We start from the raw sequence: 14,971 nt of genomic DNA on the forward strand, positions 1-14,971 counted from the left end.
AATATATACTGGTGATTTATTTTAGTATATAAGTGATGTTTGATTAACGTCCTAAATATAAACTAAACCACTGACATATACTGCATATTCAAGTACAAAAAAGTAACAATAGTTAGAGCCATTCGTTGTCCTTGCATTTAACTATTGTTTAAGTGTTCTCCTAGATTTGTATTAATAGATTCATAAGTATTAATAACCATAAACCTAATATTTAATTTTTAATTGTATATAAATAGGTCAAATATATTATTTATGTCGGTTTATTAATGAACAGCAGGTGTCTTCACTCCTTCAATCTCCTGACATTCTTCATATTTATAATAAATTTTATATGAATCGATTGAATATTTTACAGACAAATGATTATATGCCTTTTCAGCAAAATTGCACTTTTTTTCATAATTAACATTCTTCTAAGGCCTACATTTTTTTGTACATGGGGGTCTGGGTGGGGAGTCTTCATTTATTTCTGTAATTTTAGTTTTATTGTTTTAGACCATTTTCCTTATTTAGTTTAGTTTTGTCCTCTATTCTCTCTTATTATATATTTTGCATCCCCTTTATTCTCTTCTGTTTTGACAGAGAGAGAGAGGGGGGCTGTTATTCTCTATTTTGTAAACTAAAATCCATACCATCATTATTGTGTGCTGCACAGCCAGTGTGTAATTTGTATACAATTAACATTGTACTAAGGCCTACATTTGCTAGTTGAAATCCTCAGGCCAGTTTTAGTCGAAATTGACATTAGAAGGCAAAGGAATTTGACATATATTTATGACTTTAAGTATTAAAAGTTTCACCGTTATTAAGTTGTAATAACCATAAACTATATATTCGACTTTGATAATAAAACTTACATAGTAAAGTTATATGTAAAAAATGTAATAACAAAAACACCGAACTCTCTCTTAGTTAAATTCAAAAAAGGGGAAGTCCATAAAAACTGACTAAACCACTTTATTATTTCAACCAACTGGAAAAAACAACTATCTTTTTCCTGACTTGAGAAGACATTTTCCTAAGAAAATGTTGGGTTAAACCTGGTTTCAAAGCTAGCTTAAACTCCCCTTTCATTATTGTCGGCATATTATTTAAAATCTACGTTTTTGTATATGATTCGATTGAATATGTTTTGTGCAAACGATAAAACATTTTACGTCCATTGAAAAATGACTTTTCTATTAGATAAAGCCTGCATCTGCTGTTTAAAATCTCTAGGACAGACTAAGATCAAAATTAATCAGTGGTAATAAAAGTCAAATGAATGGTTTAAAGCACTGATCAATGGGATCCATGACATACGTGTCTGGCATGACACATTTTTAAAAATAAATATATTAAGCTGGTGGTTTTCCAAGCGAGAAATATAGTTATTTGACTTCGTCCTATATAACGCGTAGTTAATAAAATAGTCCACGGTCCACTTGGTAAGGTTTTGTGTAGGCAGGAATATAGTTTGTCCTAATCGAGCGTTATTGCCCCTTGCAAAACTAGTAAATTTCAAAACAAAGTCGGTATTAAGCAGAAGTATAGAAGGTGACTGCCATTTGTTCCGAAAAATAAAAATTACAAAAAGTATTATTTCCCTGGTTAGCATGGTAAGGTCAAACAATTATAAAATATAAAAAAAGGTTAATTAATTTAAAATAACCTTGTTTCATTCTTAATCAAGCAAAACACAAGATATCAAATCAGTCTCCTTGAGTGTAGTTAGTATAGATGGAGTATGCTGTAATGATTGCAATATATACATCATTACAAAAATTCCTTTGGATACCTCAATTTATATGATCGCAAAAATGATAATAGTACATTTTAACCTTTAAGAGAATCTGCTGTAAGAAATACAATATTTGAAATTACAAGATGGGAATGAGCTATAACCCAAAGCAATAACAAATGTATGATCAATAAATTAACTGTGAAATATGAAATAAAAATGTGAGAACTGCAATTGGAAATAATACTACTATCATTTGTACCAATAGTTTATTTTCCAATCCGTAATTCACCCTGTAATAAGATATTTGTACGAATTGCTTTCCTTAATAGGAACATAAATTTTCGTGGACATTGAAGAGCTAGCAGAAAGAGCAAATTCATTTTCCGGTAATATGTGTTATCTTTAAGTTTCTTTTCAAACCTTTAAATTACAGTAAAGCTAAACATATAAATATGAAGCATGCTGTGTACCAGATCGACACTGAGTCGGACTTTTAATGTGCTACTATACCAGGTAATAGTCCGCAGGAATACATGTCACCTCATCCGGACACATTATTCAGACTCCTAGTCGACCAGTCTTTGCTCTTACTCTCAAATGTCGCGTGCTCAGCAATGAAGCAGCAAATTCCCATTATAGATTCTTTGGTTAGACTAGACCGTGAGTTGACCCCCACGACCTCACTCTCCATGCATTGACGAAACCACCAAGGCAGTTTATTTGAAAACGAAAGTATGGTTTTTTTTTAATTACTTTTCAATAGTTATAAGGGTTCAATCTAAGCAGTTTCTTGGTACACCTCAGAAAACAATATGTACGAACAATCACCTTTAAGAACTCAAAAACAAAATAACGACAATAAAATCCAACCGGAGAACGACTACAGTCCTATCCGTACTTTGTATTAAAACACAGTTGGCGGGTAAACTATTTCTAAAGGACATGTACTCATTATACAGTAAAACTTGATATTTGTGGTAAAAATATCAATAACATGTTCGATAAAAGAGAGGCAAAAGATACCAAAGGAACATTCAAACTTATAAGTCGAAAATAAATTGACAACGCCATGGCTGAGAAAGAAAAAAAGATCACCAGACAAACAACAGTACACAAAACACAACATAGAAAAGTAAAGACTGAGCAACACGAACCTCACCAAAAACTGCGGGTGATCTCAGGTGTTCCGGAAGGATAAGCTACATTGGGTAAACTTAGTAAATGTTCAAATAACACGTCCCCTGAAATCAAACTGTAAGAGACAACATTTTTTTCAACATGCAGATGTCATAAGGACATGTTATCGAATTGAAATTGGTGTTCGCTTGCTAACTTTAAGACAGTAGTTTTCAAATATTTGAACATACATGTCAAATTTAATATAGCGTACATTAATTATCAGGAGGCGTTATTAAGAACATCTTAACATTGACTTTTTCTGTAAATCAATCGATAAAACTAGCAAGGGCATTCCCCTTTGTGTAATTTTGTCAACCTCAATTAATCTTAAATGATATATTTAGACAGCATTTTTTTAATTTTTAATCAATCACATTTGAAAACAACTAGACCAAGTTATTAAAATTATAATAACTTTTTTTTTTCGGTTCAATAAACTTATTTTATATAATATCTTCAATACCAGACATCGGTGGAAACTATGATGCACCAAAACGGCAAAAAAGCATAGTTAATATGAATTATATATACAATATACAGTAAATTAATTTTTGTTTATCAATATTGTAATTTTTAAATATATTTTGTTATTGGTGTTGTTAAACTGTTATGTTTATTGATATTTTAAGTATCAAACTACTTTGTTATTGTTATTGTTATATTTCAATTTGTACAATTGTTATTGGTATTGTCATGTTTGTTAAGTTTATTAGTATTGTTACATTTGATTTACGTATTGTAATATTTGTAATTGTTAAGGTTGTTTCAATTGCAGTTTTTACACATGTTTTTGCATATTATATTACAATTTAGTAACTGTTAATGTTTCGTTTGTTAATGCACATTCCTAATCTGTCATTTCAGAAATTGCATTTATTACAGAATGACAGAAGACGACGGGTCAGTTCCACAATCCCGTCCCCCTTTTCCCCGAAAGTGACCTAACGAATTAGACTTATCACCGGGTTTGTACTTACATAAGCAACACGACGGGTGCCACATGTGTAGCAGAATCGACTTTACCTTCCGAAGTACCTGAGATCACCCCAGGTTTTTGGTGGGATACATGTTGCTCAGTCTTAGTTTTCTATATTGTGGTGTTAAGACTGTTAAGTCTGTCTTTTGGTCGTTTTTTGCCATGTCATTGTCGGTTCGTTTTTGACTTATGCGTTTGACTATCTCTTTCGTATCTGCTGCCTCTCTGCTATTTTCCTTTTAAACCCGTTTAAACGGGTCTAGCAAGTAGACGGAGAAGGTTGTCACTGTTTTCAAAAATAATGAATGGAATGGAATTCAGGGAATAGAAATATGGTCACTTTGGTCTTCTTCCGACCGACAGAAAAACCCTTGCCAAAGTTGGGCGTTCGTTAGGCTGTGTGCGATGTACAAGTTCGCAGCCACGTCCGATGAGAATGGGGACGTTAAAGTCGATTCCTCGTGTAAAGAGAATACCGCGCTCTCTGCACGTTACGAACCCTTGCAATAATTCCATGAAGGGTCCGTAGGTGGCCTGTTGAATGGCAAAATGTCTTTCCCTATCCAATCTACCCTCAGTTTCCAGTGGTAGTTCAAATTTCGCCGACCTTCTTTCCGAACGGCATCTTTTACAGGATCTACCTATTGTATTTATTGTTAATTTGTTCTCGTCCTGCACATGCGTGAAATAATTGCCACTGGACGTTAAGCACCCAACAATCTATCGGTCAGCCATTAAACACAAAGGTTTTTCTACCCAGACAATGACTGCCTTAGACAGCATTGACTGCCTTAGCGAGCATGTGCGCTTTTTTGTTGTTGAATGTTTTTTTTTTTTTACCTGTCAGGAGTTTTTCTTTCAATGCCACTGAACACTGAAGAGTTGTTTGTAAGCAAAACGCGCGTCTGGCGTATTAGATTATAAGCCTTGTAAGCCTGTTAGTTTCGTTGAAGACGAACAATCCTCTAGTTATTTTAGTATTTATGTTACGTCTTGTATACTGCTGTTTGTATTTGTGTAGATATTTCGGGGAATGGGGTGGGGGTTGGCGTAAGCAGTTATTCTTCAACATTTAAGTTTGATTATTTTCTGCCTCTCTTCTCGTCATACTTACTTTTATAAATGTTTAAAACAGACATCATTTTATGTCACAGGTCGTGAGTATGAATTCATGGTATTAGTTTGAATAAGCTGACTTAAACAATTTATCAATACATTATCCACAGAATGAACAAGCTGACTTTAACAATTTATCAATACATTTTCCACAGAACAGAACTTGCGAATGTCATACTTAATTTCAAAGCTATATTGTCTAAATGCTTCAATAGATACCTGCAAGATTGTGACGACTGATGGAATGTGATATTCTTAACACAAACAAAAGCAAAATTAACTTATGATCATCTCGTTTTCAGAAACGGCTTATACACGTGGTTGTCTAAAGCGAAAGAAGAATTCGGTCCTTCACTTAGCCTGTACTTTTTGGACAGCTATTTTAGGTGAATGTCTAATTTTTTTGGAGTATTAAGTAAAGATTGTTTGATATAGGCAAATAGGACTTGTTGGGAGGAAATTGAGTTTTATTATAAAAACGTTTATCCGATATGACGTTGTCTGCATTAATCATTAATAAAGCCAACTTTAGCCAAGTGAACGTTCTTGTTACATTAAAGGTTTTTGGTGAAATAAAAATAAATTTCATTTCAAATGGAAAAGACCCTTACACTCCTTGGCACCTTTCTATTTATTTTTAAATGTGTTTGCTTGTACAAATAAATTCTTGCAAACGGTTGCAAAACAATCTCCATTAATATTTTTAATTCTAAGCACGGATGCTTCATAATATATATATGTCACTAGAAGACCTTTAAATTTAACCTATATTTCAGAACAGATATAAAATTATCATTTGAATAATTTAAGACCATTTTTTCATTTAATTACAAAACACATCAATAACAGTTTAGCATAAATCAATAAAAATACCATAAAATATAAACTATAAATATTTTCTTACAAATGTCAAAAGATTATGGTTGACATTTTATACCTGTAAATATCAATTCAAATGACGCTGTTCAAAAGCAGAAATTGACTCTGGTTCATGTCTGTCATATTTGTTTTTCGTTAATTGTTTTGTTATAAATTAGGCCGTTATATTTAGTTTTCTCTATTGAATTGTTTCATATTTTTCATGTTGTGGCTTTTTATAGCCGACTATACGGTATGGGTTTTTCTCATTGTTGAAGGGCGTACAGTTGCCTATAATTGCTTACATCCACTGTATTTGAATTTTGGTGGATAGTTGTCTCATTGGCAATCATACCACATCTCCTTATTTTTTTATTCTGATATTATACTTTAATATGAGTTTTCTCCTTCGTTCATAAAATTACTGGTATGCTGTTTTATCACTTATGTTCAGAATTGTCTGTAGAATAAAATGTTGTTTATATTAAGAGTTAGGGCTAATTTCCGCTGTATTAACTCACAGTGTCGAAATTTAAACGATTACAAATCCTATTGGATTTTTGGCTATATCGGCACTCGAGGCAATACAATTAGTTCACCAAGGTGGTGAATAATAATGATATGTGCTCAACAAATGAAAGACAACTGTACACAACAACCAAAGGCCGATCGAAGATGTATAAATAACTACATGTACATGCAAAGGTCACCGTACAGTCTTCCGTTTTCATGTTCCCGGTCATGTATAAAATGTAGGTAAACATAATTATATAGTTTAACTGCAGATATATACCATCTGTATGCCAATGTACTTTGGGCTTTCTACGTCTGTATATTAGTGACATTTTAGTGATGCAAATGTACTTTGGGCTTTATACGTATGTTAATCAGCGACATTTTATTAGTGATGTCAATGTACTTTGGGCTTTCTACGTCTGTATATTAGCGACATTTTAGTGATGCAAATGTACTTTTGGCTTTATACGTCTGTTTATCAGCGACATTTTATTAGTGATGTCAATGTACTTTGGGCTTTCTACGTCTGTATATTAGCGACATTTTAGTGATGCAAATGTACTTTTGGCTTTATACGTCTGTTTATCAGCGACATTTTATTAGTGATGTCAATGTACTTTGGGCTTTCTACGTCTCTATATTAGCAACATGTTATTAGCGATCAGTTTACTACTGTATTGATAATGTATCAAAATGTTTTCCTAATATTCAATCATTTATAAATAATTTGAGTTAATAAAAAAATGATTAATGACGTTAAAGGCTTCGGTATTTGAAGAACACGCATATACAGCTTGCATAATCAGTGGTTAATGTTAATGGTAAATAAAAAAAAATGACAAAAGTACATTTTCATTGTAACGCGCGGTTTATATTGATAAAATTTAGTAAAAAGCGTTGACATTAATTAGAGAAAATTCATGTTATAGAATACAAAATTATATTATTTTCTTTTCCCACAAACAATAAAACATGAAGATAAACACCACTTTCCCTTTGAAGACGACATTCGAAATAAATGAGTTAGTAAAAAATAATAGTCATTAAAGCATTGAATAGACCAGATTTTTGGAAAAGTACTATTAACTTTTTTTTTTTTCATTTTTTTTTTAATAGTCATAAATTAGAGGAACAGCGAACAACGCTCACAAGTATACCTCCCATCCCCACATAGAGCAAAATCAAAGTCTTTGAAGTTCACCGACAATAATTCGGATAAAAGAAATAAGAGGTACACAGTGGCGTTATTCTGACGAAAGGCCTGGTTTTCAAAAGCATTATAAGACATGGCCTAATACATCATAGGATACGTTTTAGACTGTAAATGAAAGCCGTCTTTAGAACAATTCTAAGTTATATTAAACTTCTATTCAAAACCATTATTTCGTCGTCTTGATTAAAACAAATACCTTATTTATCTAAAAATAACGCTATGGATATCGTATTAAAAAAAAAATCTATATGATGTTCAAATGAAAACAAGAATTATTCCATATTGATAGAACTTTAGTTGGTGTTTCTATATCAATTGGATTTTGAATAAAACAGCATATTCACCTGAGGAAAAGTATATTCACCGAACAAAACGTCGCGTGCTTTTACGTATATAAAAACGGTAAAATGGTCGACGTTCAACTGGTTTTTGGTAAATAATTGTCATTAAATACATTGTTTCTCTCTGAATTTGGCATAAAACAATTACTGTCTTTTAGTTCGGTAAATGTGTTGTTTAATTGACTTCTGAAAAAAAAATCAGTAATATTCACCTCGGCCGTTGGCTGCAGTGAATATCAGTTTTTTTTTCTTTCTCAAGTCAATACTATACAATTATAGCCTTTGTATGAGGTTATATCGACCTAAGAGATGCATATTGACTGAGGACGTAGTCCGAGGTCGATATGGTTCTCTAGGTTGATGTTATATCGTATTGACCTGAATCAAAGGCCACAATTTTTATATATTTTAAATCAACAGATATTGCACGAACAATGAAAAAATGGGGAAAGCTAAACACAATGACGTTTGAATGCAAACTGAGTAAATACAAATGTATATGTGATCAAGTTTTAACGAATCACAAATCCTAAAAAATATTGGATTAATAATATAACCAAATATTTACCTCAGCAAATTGTATATCATAAGAAGTATATGAATTAAATTTAAAAAAAGGTTATTTACCATCATTTTGTTGTTAAGATAAAGTATTTGTGGTTGGATATTAGTAATACAATATAATTTAATATGTAAATGTCTTTAGTTGTAGTTAAATACGATTGAGAAAAGTTATGTTTACAAAAAGTATAACAAAAATACCAAACTCCAAGGTAACTTCAAAAAGGGGAAGTCCATAAAAACCGACAAAATTAAACGCTAGACTTTACCATTCAACGAAACGAATTGAAAACAACTGTCATATTCCTGACTTGGTACAGGCATTTTCCTAAGAAAGTGGTTGGTTACACCTAGTTTTACAGCTAGCTAAACCTCCCACTTATACATGTATGACAGTTGTTTATAGTTCCGGTATATTGACAAAACAGGGTGAGCAAACCAACCAGACATAATAGATTAATATGACAACAATTGGGATCCAGCAGACAAAACTTTGTAAACATACAACACAGAAATACAAAAGCACTGACGTAAAAATTCATACAATCATACAAATGAATCTAACACAGACGACAACAAAAAGGTTTTTGTGTTGGTAGTACACACAGTATACAGTATACACTCTCTTGATAAAGTACAAATTTAGTAAAATAGAATAAATTTTTTTTCATGTCGGGGGCTTTTATAGCCGACTATATGGTATGGGTTTTTCTCATTGTTGAAGGCCATATGGTTGCCTATATTGCTTATATCCATTTCAGTTGAACTTTGGTGGATAGTTTTCTCATTGACAATCATACCACATCTCCCTATCTTTATACTGAATATTTATCTATAAATGTATTCAAATTTGGTACTTACCGATGAACTTTTGAAAAAAAGGACGAGACGCTCTTTGACAAAACTCTTGCTCGTCAATTTTTTACTCATACACCATTGACGTTCTACAAAGTCTGAGTAGCAGCTGCAAGCAGCTTTTGAATATTGTATGAGTTGAGAAATGTATACCATAAACACGGTTGAAGATGGTACAATGTATATTGCTGCTACATTTGTAAGGTAAGGAACATTTTTAATTTCAAAACTGAAATCGTCTCGTTTGTCATATATTCTAATACTGAGATGACCGCTGTAGTTAAAATTGGAAGTATATGTCTACAAAGATATGGAGGATCTCAAGATTTGCACGTCGTACATATGCATATATGCAGCATAATCAATTATTTCGTGCATGTGCTCCTTTCATGTACAATACTAACAGCTCTTTATAACATGTAGATGTGGATATGCATGTACCTTATACGAAAGGATCATGGAAGAAATGTACGCATTACACAATAATTTCATGGGAAAATAATTAAAAGACAATGTATATTCCTAAAATCGCCGTTGACAGTACTAAAATTCTTATTTTCATTACAAAGTATAGTTGAATACCACTGTAAAAGCATTATATCTGTAATAAGGGGTTAAAGGGTTGCAGCAGTCCATTCCATTATTCAAAATTGGCTATTTCTTAATTTTCACGCGTATTTTGGCATTTAAGTCCTCTGTAACCCCTCTAATGGGCATTGTGGCACAATCGACAAGTTATATCTATAATCAGGGGATGAAGAATAGCAAAGATCCAGTGGAAATAAAAAAAAATACAAATAGTATTTTAATTTTAATATATGTTTTGGTATTCACGTCGTCCATACATCAAAATAAGGAATTTCTGTTAAAAATAGTTGGGGAAACCCACTAGTTTATCCTCCGAAACTAAATAAATTAATAAAGATAAACATTTCAAAGAGTGTTTTGATTTATTTTTCTTATATTAATTGAATATTTGTTAAATATCACCAAAATGAAGAATTCAGAAATACGGGATATAGTGTCACAGTCAAAAAATAAATTTTCTATTTCATTATTCACTTTCCAACTTGAAAACTGAAATCTAAACTATTTCATTATTCATTATTCATCACTTAACGTTGAATAGTGAATAATGAACTATGTCATTATTCATTATTGAATTTTGAATAATGAAAAAATGAATAATGGACGTACAATGTACTTCAGCGCGGTCCTTTTATTAAAAGGCTGAGAGAAGGAAATATGTCCGTTATCGATACAATTTGAAAGTAAAAACATTTCTGACCATCCTGAGACATTCTTAAGGATGTACGCTACTCTGTTTCAGACACTTTCAAACACATTACATAGAAATAAGAAAATGTCATGTATGAATCATAACATACTTTCAAAAATCCGGGCCCAGGGTCTTATGAGAAGAAGCGGATACAAATATGTACAGTAGTTGATATGACTAAGTCTATGGTATGCCAAAGTAACCATCAGATAATCTTTTGAATGAATTGGAAGAAAAAAATACGTGACGATGGGTTAACAGGTTAAGTAAATAGTTGATGAAATAGAACATTATGTGAGTTTAGCGAGATTCTGTGAAAGCTTCTCATGATTCTTTTAAGCAATTCGAGAGCAGTAAGGGATTCAAAAGTGGGAAGGCTGGACGAATGGATGAAATGACGGACGGAATTCCCTATAGCTATTTTCTGCAGCGGGGTTAACAAAGGTGTGGCTGTATCTTGCAACCTTTTAATCAATTTGAAAGTTGTTTTCCAAAATTGGTACAGCATCACTTCTACCCCATCAATAGTAACCACGATGCTTATTTTGTAACGGGACATAAAACATATACAAAACAAATTGAGAAAGGAAATGAGGAATGTGTCAAAGAGACAACAACCCGACCAAACAGCAAAAAACAGCCGAAGGCCACCAATGGGTCTTCAACACAGCAAGAACATCCCGCACCCGGAGGCGGGCTTCAGTTGGCCCCTAAACAAATATGTGTACTAGTTCAGTGAAAATGGATGTCACACTAAACTCCAAAACATATAAATTAACTAAAATTAAAAAACATACAAGACTCACAAAGGCCAGAGGCTCTTGACTTGGGACAGGCGCAAAAATGCGGCGGGGTTAAACATGTTTTGTGAGATCTCTCCCCCTCCCCCTATACCTCTAGCCAATGTAGAATAAACAAACACATAGCAATACGCACAGTAAAACTCAGTTTAAAAGAAGTCCGAGTCCGCTGTCAGAATAGGTAACAAAAGAAACTAAGCAAAATGACAATGATACATAAATTAACAAAGGACTACTAGCAGTTACTGACATGCCAGCAACAGACCTCAATTAAACTGATTGAAAGATTATGTCTTCATCATATGAAAATCAAGCACAACCCCTCTCGTTAGGGGTTTAGTACAATCATAAAATATACGAGAAGAACATAAACCGTATCATGCCAACAACTGGTTTTAGAATAAATGTGTTTAGTTCCAATGCAAAGACTCTATGAGTGAATCAATATTAATACCAAAATATGCCATCTTTAATGAGCTGATCATAGTATCGTAACTAAATCTCTTCTGAATAAGTCTGTTTAAAAGTTTGGTTAGCTTTTGAGGTGAATGCCGACATTTTTGTGCCTTTGTATAGAATATTACCATTAAAGATTTGATGTGAAATACCTGAACGTATAAGATGTCTGCATCTACACAAAGTATATGTGTGCATCGGACACCATTGGACACCATGCCCCGATCACAATATCAAAATCATTAGAAAACTGTTAAATCTGGTTGAAGCCCCTCGCCAGTGTATTGTATTGATTGCTACATGTATTGATTTGTATTATCTCCCTTACTCCATGTGTCTTATACATGTATGATTATTGATGGGTTATTTTCCCTTAATTGTTTAAGGCCTCACGATCATTATTAAATGTGCCTTTCTAACGATCACATGTGTTATAGTTTTCTCTGCTTACTGGCGCTTGTATGACATATTTCACAAAGTTCACATAATACTGAACATGTGTACTAATAAAATTGAGAATGGAAATGGGTCATGTCAAAGAGAAAACAACCCGACCAAAGAGCAGACAACAGCCGAAGGCCACCAATGGGTCTTCAACGCAGCGAGAAAATCCCGCACCCGAAGGTAGTCCTCAGCTGGCCCCTCAATAAAATTGTGTACTAGTTCAGTGAAAATGGACGTCACACTAAACTCCAAAACATTGTTTCAAGTTTCAAGACGTGATCCCAACTTTACCGTTAACCACCATAAACCAAAACTTTAACTTGGTACGGGGCGTACGAACGCGCACACAGGCGTACCGGAAATATTAATCCCCCTATACTATCGTAGGCTGGGCATAATAATGATTTCAATATTCTCCTTTTCTTCTCATTTTTTTTTTCATATTTAATGATGACTATAATGACCAAGGGACGAATAATACTCATCAATTTGTTATTACTATGAACAAATATTCGAAACAACTGATTAAGTACAACGGTTTTCCGCTATAAGTATAAACTCCCTGGAAAACACCCGAACAGCGAGATCTAGGTCAACAAATAAAAAACTACTACAATAATCATGTCTTGATTCACGCACTTTCCAATGTATTCCCTAGATTCAATTTAATGATTTTCAATCTAGTTAAGTTATATTCGTCAACTTTGCGATATTGACAAAATCATACATATTTGGTTATATGTAGATTCTGTAATTTCAACTCTTTTCGTGTTTAACACTTGTCCTGCATATCGTCGTTTGAAATGCAAAGCACATAACTGTTCTTATATAACTGAACTGGATTTGGTACATGAACTAGCATAATCATTGTTTTATAACTAAATAATCATTTATGCATTGAAAGAGTCATTTAATGTCAATAAAGTAAAACAAATGGAAAAAAAAGACTGTTGATTGTAAATTAAATATGTGTAGGAGCTACATGTTTCGTAACTTGAATAATACAGCGCCCTCTTACGGTCAGTGTCATCTAGAATTAATACGGAAAATAACGACTGGAAAAAATTCGGATTACATGTTTTGTAACTCTTAGTTTTTCACTAGGTACAAATAAGAAAGAACAATGTTCTTAACACTAACATAATTTCTCAAGTTTAACATATAAACGCATTGTATGGCAAAAAGGAAACTATAATGCAGTAGATGTTTATTGATTGGTGTTTAACGTCCAGGGGAAATATTACAGGTGTATCGGGCCGATAACATATTAATGTGATATGAATATGTAGCTTGTGTTGTATTAGACTGGCATACTTAGCCGGACTTTTAACGTGCTAGTCTAAAGGGTATAGTCCGCAGGAAGACATGTCAATCTACCTGGACACATTATTCTGACTCCGTGTGTGACAGTCTTTGCTCTTACTGTTGAGTACCACGTGCTTAGCGGTAACGGCATTTTCATTTGTTATAGATTGATAAAAACGTATCGTAATCATAACTTTGGACAAAAACAACGAATATAAATTGTGTCATGCAAAACTGCTGAATGGCACTAAACCTTCTATTAACCCAAGTTTTAACATGAGAGAGAGAGAGAGAGAGAGAGAGAGAGAGAGAGGGGGGGGGGGGGGGGCTACAAAAGAAGAATCAAAATCAATAGTACTATCAATAGCGACATGAATAAAAGGTGAGTGCAACCCAACCACCAAAATGACCAAAGCAGGGCAACATTGAGACTTCAACAATACACAGGTGTCTTAGCAATATGTGAACCTCTTTATCACACCGAACGGTGAATAAATTGAAACATAAACAATTGAAGATCTGCAAACTTTAACAAAAACATTAAGATATGACACTGACGGAAAAACGACTTGGGACAGGCGGGATTAAACTTAAACCTTAAGCGATTTTCGTATTCCTTTTTATGCAATTGTTATTTCGGTTGTCGCTGGCGGAACAGGAACAATGGACCCTTCTGGAGTACATGAGTTCACGTTGCTCAGTCTTTAATTTCTGTGCAGTGTTTAGTTGAGTTTTTTTTCAACTTAAACTTCCGGTTTTTGATTGTCCCCTTGATATTCATCCTCTTTGTATTTGTATAGCGTTTGACAATAAGAGTTTTAACTCGGTACATGATTATTCAAATGAAAATGATGTGGGTGGAACCATGGTGTAGTTCTATTTTATGAGTTGTCTTCTGTTTTAATATCAAAACATGATAAATACAATTCACAAGTAAAAGGCTTCGTATTTTAGTTTTATTGATGCATTTTTCGCCAATGAAAGAGGGTCCTGAATGATAGAGAATAATAGGCCAATACTATATATAGTTACAGAAAAATGGGTCAATAAGATAAAAAAAAAAAGAAAGAGAATAATACAGTGCTTTAATATAAGGAAGAGATAATAATTATAAACAAAATATAATGAATAGAGAAAAGATATCTAAAAAAATATAGAAAAAAGAATCGAAAGAACCCTACCCTATCTAGACCCTCATGAAATACCACTGATTTATTTTTTTGTGATGAGTATTACTTTTAAGCTCAAAGTGCAAAGGTAAATGTCCTTACGTTGATTGTTTTAGATTTGAAAACTGTTGATATTAGTAAACATTACTGCAATAAATATATAAAAAGAATCCATGGAAC

Source organism: Mytilus californianus, unplaced genomic scaffold (genome assembly GCF_021869535.1).
Source record: "Mytilus californianus isolate M0D057914Y unplaced genomic scaffold, xbMytCali1.0.p SCAF_45, whole genome shotgun sequence".
Taxonomy (NCBI): domain Eukaryota; kingdom Metazoa; phylum Mollusca; class Bivalvia; order Mytilida; family Mytilidae; genus Mytilus; species Mytilus californianus.